Raw genomic sequence first — 7,453 nt, 5'->3', positions numbered from 1 at the left:
AAGTCAGTGGGTCAAGTATTACTAGACTAGCGGCACAAGCCAACAACTTCAAGATAAAGTTGGCAATCATCTAGATGATCCAACAGTCAGTACAGTTCATGGGGGATTTGAAGGAAGATCCAAATCTACACACTGCCAATTTTTTCGAGATTTGTGATACTTTCAAGTCAAACGGAGTGTCAGATGATGCAATAAAATTGAGACTATTCCCATTTTCATTGAAGAATAAAGCTAAGGGATGGTTAATGGCATTACCAACAGGAACGATCACAACATGGAACGATTTAGCATAGAAGTTCCTGACCAAATTCTTTCCTCCAGCAAAATCGGCGAAGCTGAGAAATGATATCACATCGTTTCTACAGGAAGAGTCAGAATCATTGTATGAGGCTTGGGAGAGATATAAAGAATTACTGAGAAAGTGTCCATATCATGGGTTGCCAATTTGGATGCAAGTCCAAACATTTTATAATGGATTGATGGTGAATGTGCAAACTATGGTGGATGTAGCCTAGGGAGGACCACTACAGAATAAGACTCCGGAAGAAGCTCATGAGTTGCTTGAGGTTCTGGAAAGCAACAATTATCAAAGACCTAATGAGAGGGTGCAACCGAAGAAATCTATGGGTGTTCATGAAGTTGATGCATATACAACCATTTCAGCCCAACTAACAGCAGTTCAGAAACAGTTGGGAAGTATGCAGGTAAATTCCATTCAAGCTCCTCAACTAACTTGTGATTTTTGTGCAGGTAATCACGTGAGCAGTGACTGTCAAGTGGGGAACACGTTTGCTTCATCATCGTCATCATCAGAGCAGGTTAACTACTTGGCAGGAAATCAGAGGCAACCAAACAATCCATATTCCAACACATATAATCCTGGTTGGAAGAATCATCTGAATATGTCTTGGGGCAATCAGAACTAGCAAAATAATCAATGGAACCAAAGAGCATTGCCAACTAACCAAACAGGGGTGAACAATCAACTAGGAGACCCAAGAGTGACAAAATTGGAGGACATGTTTGGGAAGTTTATGCAAGAGACCACAAGTTTTATGAATGAGACGATAACAAATTTCAGAAATCAAGGGGCGTTCATTTGGAACTTAGAGGTATAGATGGGGCATTTAGTTGAAAAGCTAAATGAGAGACCATAGGGGTCTTTACCAAGCAACACGGTGACTAACCCACGTGAGCAAGCAAATGAAATAATTTTGAGGAGTGGGACAGTTTTGGAAGAGGTGGAAAAATCAAGAGAAGAAGAAAAGCCACCAAAGGAAAAGGAAGAACCTGATGAGGAAGTAGATGAAGAGATAGTTGTTGAAGAGAAACCATCTAGTTCTAGGGAAGAAGAACAGAAACGGGAAGTGAGGCAAAGACAGAAGAAAGAGAAATTGCCATTCCCTAAGATACCACTAGAATTGGCACATCACACTCCTCATGTGCCGTTTCCTCAAAGACTGAAGAAAACGAATCAGGATAAGCAGTTTTCCAAATTCATTGAAATATTTAGAAAATTGCATATTAACATTCCTTTTGCAGGTGCATTGCAATAGATGTCGAGCTACGCGAAATTTCTTAAGGAGATTTTATCAAACAAAAGGAAGTTAGAGGATGAGAAAACAGTGATGCTCACGGAGGAGTGCAGCGCCATTCTCCAAAAGAAGCTACCCCCGAAACTCAAAGATCCAGCGAGTTTTACTATTCCTTGCATTATAGGATATATTACTTTTGATCGAGTTTTATGTGATTTAGGTGCTAGCATCAATTTAATGCCTTTTTCTATTTTCAGGAGATTAGGGATTGGTAAAGTGAAGCCAACGACCATGTCGTTGCAACTTGCAGATAGGTCCATAAAACATCCAAGGGGTATTGTTGAAGATATGTTGGTGAAGGTGGACAAGATTATCTTTCCGGCAGATTTTGTTTTATTGGACATGGAGGATAAGGAAATGCCTCTTATTTTGGGCCGACTGTTTTTGCCCACGGGAAGAGCACTCATTGATGTGCAAGAAGGAAAGTTGTTGTTAAGAGTTCAAGATGAAACAGTAATGTTCAATGTATTTGAAGCTATGAAGTTTCCATCCGAGTCAGATTCGTGTTTTAGTGTTGATGTGGTGGATAAACTAGTAGCAGAGGTCATTGAAGAGAACACTGCACACTACCTCTAGAAGCGTGTATTGCCCAATCAAGAACAATAGAGGTAGATGAGTCAGAAAAGAATGAATATTCCAGATTGTTAGAAGCACTTCAGCCGATTGATGAGAACCAAGATCTTGAATTTGAGGAATTAGATTTTGAGAAAGAGAAGACAAAGGAAAGAAATGAGGAACCACTAAAGCTTGAATTGAAACCCTTCCCTTCCCACCTCAAATACGTGTATCTTAGGGAATTGGAAACATTCCCAGTAATCATCAGTTCAAAGTTGAGCAATTTGGAAGAAGAGCGATTGATTCGGGTTTTGAGAGAACATTGATCAGTAATTGGATGGACTATTTCGGATGTTAGAGAGGCATCTCTCCATCTTTTTGCATGCATAAGATACTCATGGAGGATGATATCAAGCCTAGAGATCAACCACAACGAAAATTGAACACTTTGATGAAGGAAATGGTGAGAAAAGAGGGGGTGAAACTTCTAGATGCAGGAATAATTTATCCCATTTCTGATAGTCCATGGGTGAGTCTGGTGCAAGTGGTTCCGAAGAAGGGAGGTATCACAGTGGTAAAGAATGAGAGCAATGAATTGATACCAACTAGGACGGTCACAAGCTGGAGAGTGTGCATTGACTACCGGAAATAAAATGAAGCGGCAAGGAAGGATAATTTTCCACTTCCTTTCATTGATCAGATGTTGGAGAGATTGGCAAGGCATGTTTATTACTATTTCTTGGATGGTTATTCGGGATACAATCAAATTGCCATCACTCCTGAGGATCAAGAGAAGACAACTTTCACTTGTCCATCTGGCACCTTTGCTTACCGAAGGATGCCCTTTGTTAGTAAACGGTCCCGTATACGCAGCAGAAACAAAACAAATTAATGTAGAGATCGTTTACATGAGCCAAGATCAAGGGTATAATTTTACAACTTTATCAAAGCAAGAATCTGCATAAATTAATAATCTGTGTTTAGAAACCATACGCACGTTTGGAGGCTCCACCACGATTGTCTTTGAACGTTTTGCTACCGATCCAAGTGTAGGATCGAACCCACGTAGTCCACACGAAGACAATCTCAAAAGAACCAAAGAGGGATTTGCTAGATCCTCTTTGGCTTCAAGATTCAGAAGAAGAGAAATCAATTGAAATTGATTTAGGCTAAAACCAATTTTCTGCCGTGGGAGTGTATTCCAAAAGGGGGCTGTTGTGTGTTTTATTTTTCAAAGGAAAAATCCCCTTTTTAAAAATCACACACTTTTCCTTTTTATATTAAAAACAATTTGCCCTAATCCCATACAGAATAGGCTTGGGCTCCAACCCAAACACCCCATGTTGCCAAACACTCCCAATTTGATTTATTTTATTTTCCATCATTATCTCAATTAAAATCAATTAATATATATTTAAATATATATTAACATTTAACAATAACGATAATATATTTAAATATGTGCGAACACACATTTAAACGTAATTTCACTTATTTAATTTTTTTCTAACAATTAATAAAGGCAACGACCTCAGCAAATTATTGCACTGTGAAATTACCAAATACCTTTTTGCCTAAAAGACGAAACGCCCTTCTTTCTTCTTGGATCTTAATTGTCTTCTATGTGTGTGACCCATAGGCTCCTCATCATATCGGCAGTGTATAGTATCGCGATTAACACCAATTAATCGTCTCACTAATACACAGACCAAGATTGGCCCCTAGCCAGGCATCATGGCCACCCTAGTACGTCGATTCAACAAAGTAGCTACTTGTCAACAATATGTTTACCGTGCAATTCGATCCTTTCATCATACGTTATCTCGACGAGACGAAGGAATAGAAATAGTGTCAACCTTCAGTTGCTCTCGATATTATTTATTCAGTTTCTGGACCAATGACCCGTATTATAAACTAGATAGAGCAACAACTCAATCCCACTATGGGCACAGTTTTAGTGTCATTGCCATTTACTGAATTGCACCGTGAGATAACTTTTCCTATGCCTGGGAGTGATGAATCCTCTGTCTATCTACTATAGTCTTGATACACTCCTTGATGTAGCCAATCACTACCATTTGATAGCTCTGAATAGAACTTTCATTAGGCTATGTCAAACTACACCAATCGGTACACAAGACGCTTTGGTGATCTCAAGTCTAAGATCACATGAACCACCATTCGTTAAGGAATTTGTTCCGTAACACTGGGGTTACCAACCATATGGAATCCTCTGTGTTTAGTCTAGTGAACTTCCCTACAGCACACCCACGTGTTGCACCAGGTTATCACCGAACAACCTTGACAAGTGGATCATTCACTGCCTTTCGACAGGTCATCAACACTATGATAGCTATACCGTATTATCTATGCCCTTACTTCAGAATAATACTGGGGCTACAGACGTTTCTAGAAGGCCACCTTATATGCTCATAGGGTTCTCACTATCAAGATTTGAAACACTTGATACCCTCGCACGGTTCTACCATTCTAAGGACTATATCAATACATATAATGATGATTTACGCGATAGTAAAAATCCCTTTATTGATCAATGAACATATTACAAAGAGTCAATTCTACATATTAATTGGCTTTAGGCATCTACTCTAACAACCTCCATGTGGGCGTTACAAGTTTAGAAATCATACGCACTTTTGGAGGCTCCCAAGTTTGTCTCTGAACGATTTGTTACAGACCCAAGTGTAGATCGAACCGATGTATCCACACGAAGACAACCCCAGAACTAGAGAGGATTTGCTAGATCCTCTTTGCCTTTAAGAACCAGAAGCACAAATAAATTTGATTTCAATCAAAATAAATTTGCGGGGGAAGTGGAGAAAAGGGGCTTGAGTTTTCTTTGTGAATGAAAATGAATTCTCAACTTTATTTCACAAATGTTTGCACTTATATGTCAACACATACCCTATTCCATCATGGAATGGGCTTGGGCACCAACCCAAACAACTCCTTGTATCCAACAACCCCTTTAAGATTTTATTTTAATTAAATTCATTACATATATATATATAACTTTAACAATAATGATAATTTGTTTAATATATGCGAACACATATTTAAACATAATCTCACTTATTTAATTTTATATCAAATCAATAAAGGCTACGACCTCAGCATTTAATTGCACTATGAAATTACCAAAATACCCTTTCACCTAAAAAACAAAAAACGCCTTTCTTGTAAACTGGTTTTTTATCCTCTATGTGGGTGACCATAGGCTCCTTATCATCCATAGTGTGTAGTACCGTGATTAACACCAATTAATCGTCTCACTACACACATACCAAGATTGCCCTAGCAAGGCATCATGGCCACCCGAGTAGATTCGGATTCAGCAAAGCTCTACCTATTATGTATTTTACCGTACAATCCGATCCTTTCATCATCTATTATCTCGACGAGACCGGGGCATAGAAATATGTCAACCTCGGTTACTTTCTGGTAGCGTGTGGAATCCTCCAAATTAATAACCTTACTAACCTAACTACTAAATTGCATATAGGGTGAGCAAGGGTCGATCCCACAGGAATGATTCTTTAAATCCTATTTCTAACCAATACCACCAACGAAAACAATGAAAAAAAAATAAAATAAGGTCCTAAACAGTAAACATGACAACAAAAGAATGAAAGGGTTGTAGACAATGCAATCTAAAGTGAAACGAATAATCTCCAATGGTAGAATAACAGATTAAAAACAACTAGTTCTTGGTTCAAGTCACCTAAATATGCATTAGACATGAACTAACCGTAATTCATCTTTATTATAGAATTATTGACCCTAGAACAACAAGCTCTGTTACCCAAATTTTCCCTTATTGTCACTACTGAAATAAGCTCTTCAATTAGATCCTAACCCTTGAACAACCAGAATAAGCTCTCTAAGTTTAATACAATGGCAACCTTAAGAATTAGGAATAGATCAATCAAGCAACAATCACGTAAGATCAGATTATTTAACTAGGTTATGTTTTCAAGGTGACAGACTGAAAACTTGTTCGTACACCATCTATCATCATGTGTTACTCATTGATAGAAAGAGGACATTACGTATCCAATTCCTAATTCTATAGAAAAATTCTGATTAAACAATTAGCAGGCCATTACTAAATCACCCAACAAAAATCATAAACAATTAACAGAATTACAAAACATTCCATAAGAACAAGATATAACAATTTACTAGGTTAAGTTACACCAATGACATGAATTCAGGCTTCAAATCCCTTGAACTGAAGAAGAAAGATCAGCCCACATATTGACGTAGAAAGTAAAAACTAAAACAAGCCACCACTGCTGTTCTCTCCCCATTTACCTAAAAAACTCATAATAAATAATGTGTTTTTCGTTAATTCTACCCCATGAAAAATGAAATTACTGTTGGAGTAGGTGCCCTAGACCAATCCATTATTGTAGATGACTCTTTGTAATAATGTTCATTAATCAATAATAAGTCACACTTATTCTATATCGCGTAATCATTATATGCAATATGTATTGATATATGTCCTTATGAGGTAGAACCGTGACGAGGGATTCAAGTGTTTCAAATCTTGATAGTGAGAACCCTATGAGCACATATGGTGGCCATTCTAGAAACCCAAAGCCCCAGTATTTTCTGAGTAAGGGCACTATAAACAAAGGCTATCGTAGTGTTGAACGGCCTGTCAAAAGGCAGTGACTGATCTCACTTGTCAAGGTTGTTTGGTGACAATCCGGTACAATACATGGGTACTTGCAGTAGGCGTTATACCGCAGCAAGTTCACTGGACTGGCCTACCAAGAGGATTCCATATGGATGGTAACCCTAGGTCTATGGAACAAATCCTCTAACGATGGTGGTGCATGTGATCCAATTAACGTAGATCACCCGGAGCGCCTTGTGCACCGACTGGTGTAGTTTGACACTACCTACCGCAGTTCTTTCAAGAGTTGTCAATCGGTGGTACTAACGCATCAAGGAGTTGATCAAGACTATGGTGGATTGAAGATTCATCACTCCCGGGTATGGGAGAAGTTATCTCACGGCGTAATTCGTATATGGGCATGACACTAAACTATGGCCACAGTGGATTGAGTTGTTTGCTCTATCCAGTTTATATACGGGTCATTGGTCCAGAAACTGAATAAATATATCGAGATATACCCGACTTAACACTATTCATGCCTTCGTCTCGTCGAGATAATGTATGTGAAAGGATCGAATTGCACGGATAACATATCGTTGACAGGTACTACTTTGCTAATCCGAATCTAGGTGTGCCATGTGCCTTGCTAGGGCCA

The 7,453-nt window shown here is 38.6% G+C and overlaps 1 non-coding gene across 1 annotated transcript; it reads right to left on the bottom strand.

Annotated features, from left to right (window-relative positions):
- Positions 1-332: 332 nt before the first annotated feature.
- LOC116120955 lies at positions 333-439 on the bottom strand. Its single transcript, XR_004126623.1, has one exon. It is a non-coding gene; the product is annotated as a small nucleolar RNA R71 (small nucleolar RNA).
- Positions 440-7,453: the final 7,014 nt, after the last annotated feature.

The sequence above is a fragment of the Pistacia vera genome, unplaced genomic scaffold (assembly GCF_008641045.1).
Source record: "Pistacia vera cultivar Batoury unplaced genomic scaffold, PisVer_v2 Contig951, whole genome shotgun sequence".
NCBI classification, from domain to species: Eukaryota; Viridiplantae; Streptophyta; class Magnoliopsida; order Sapindales; family Anacardiaceae; genus Pistacia; species Pistacia vera.
The sequence above is the reverse complement of the archived record's forward strand: the minus strand, read 5'-3'. Positions and strand labels throughout refer to the sequence as shown.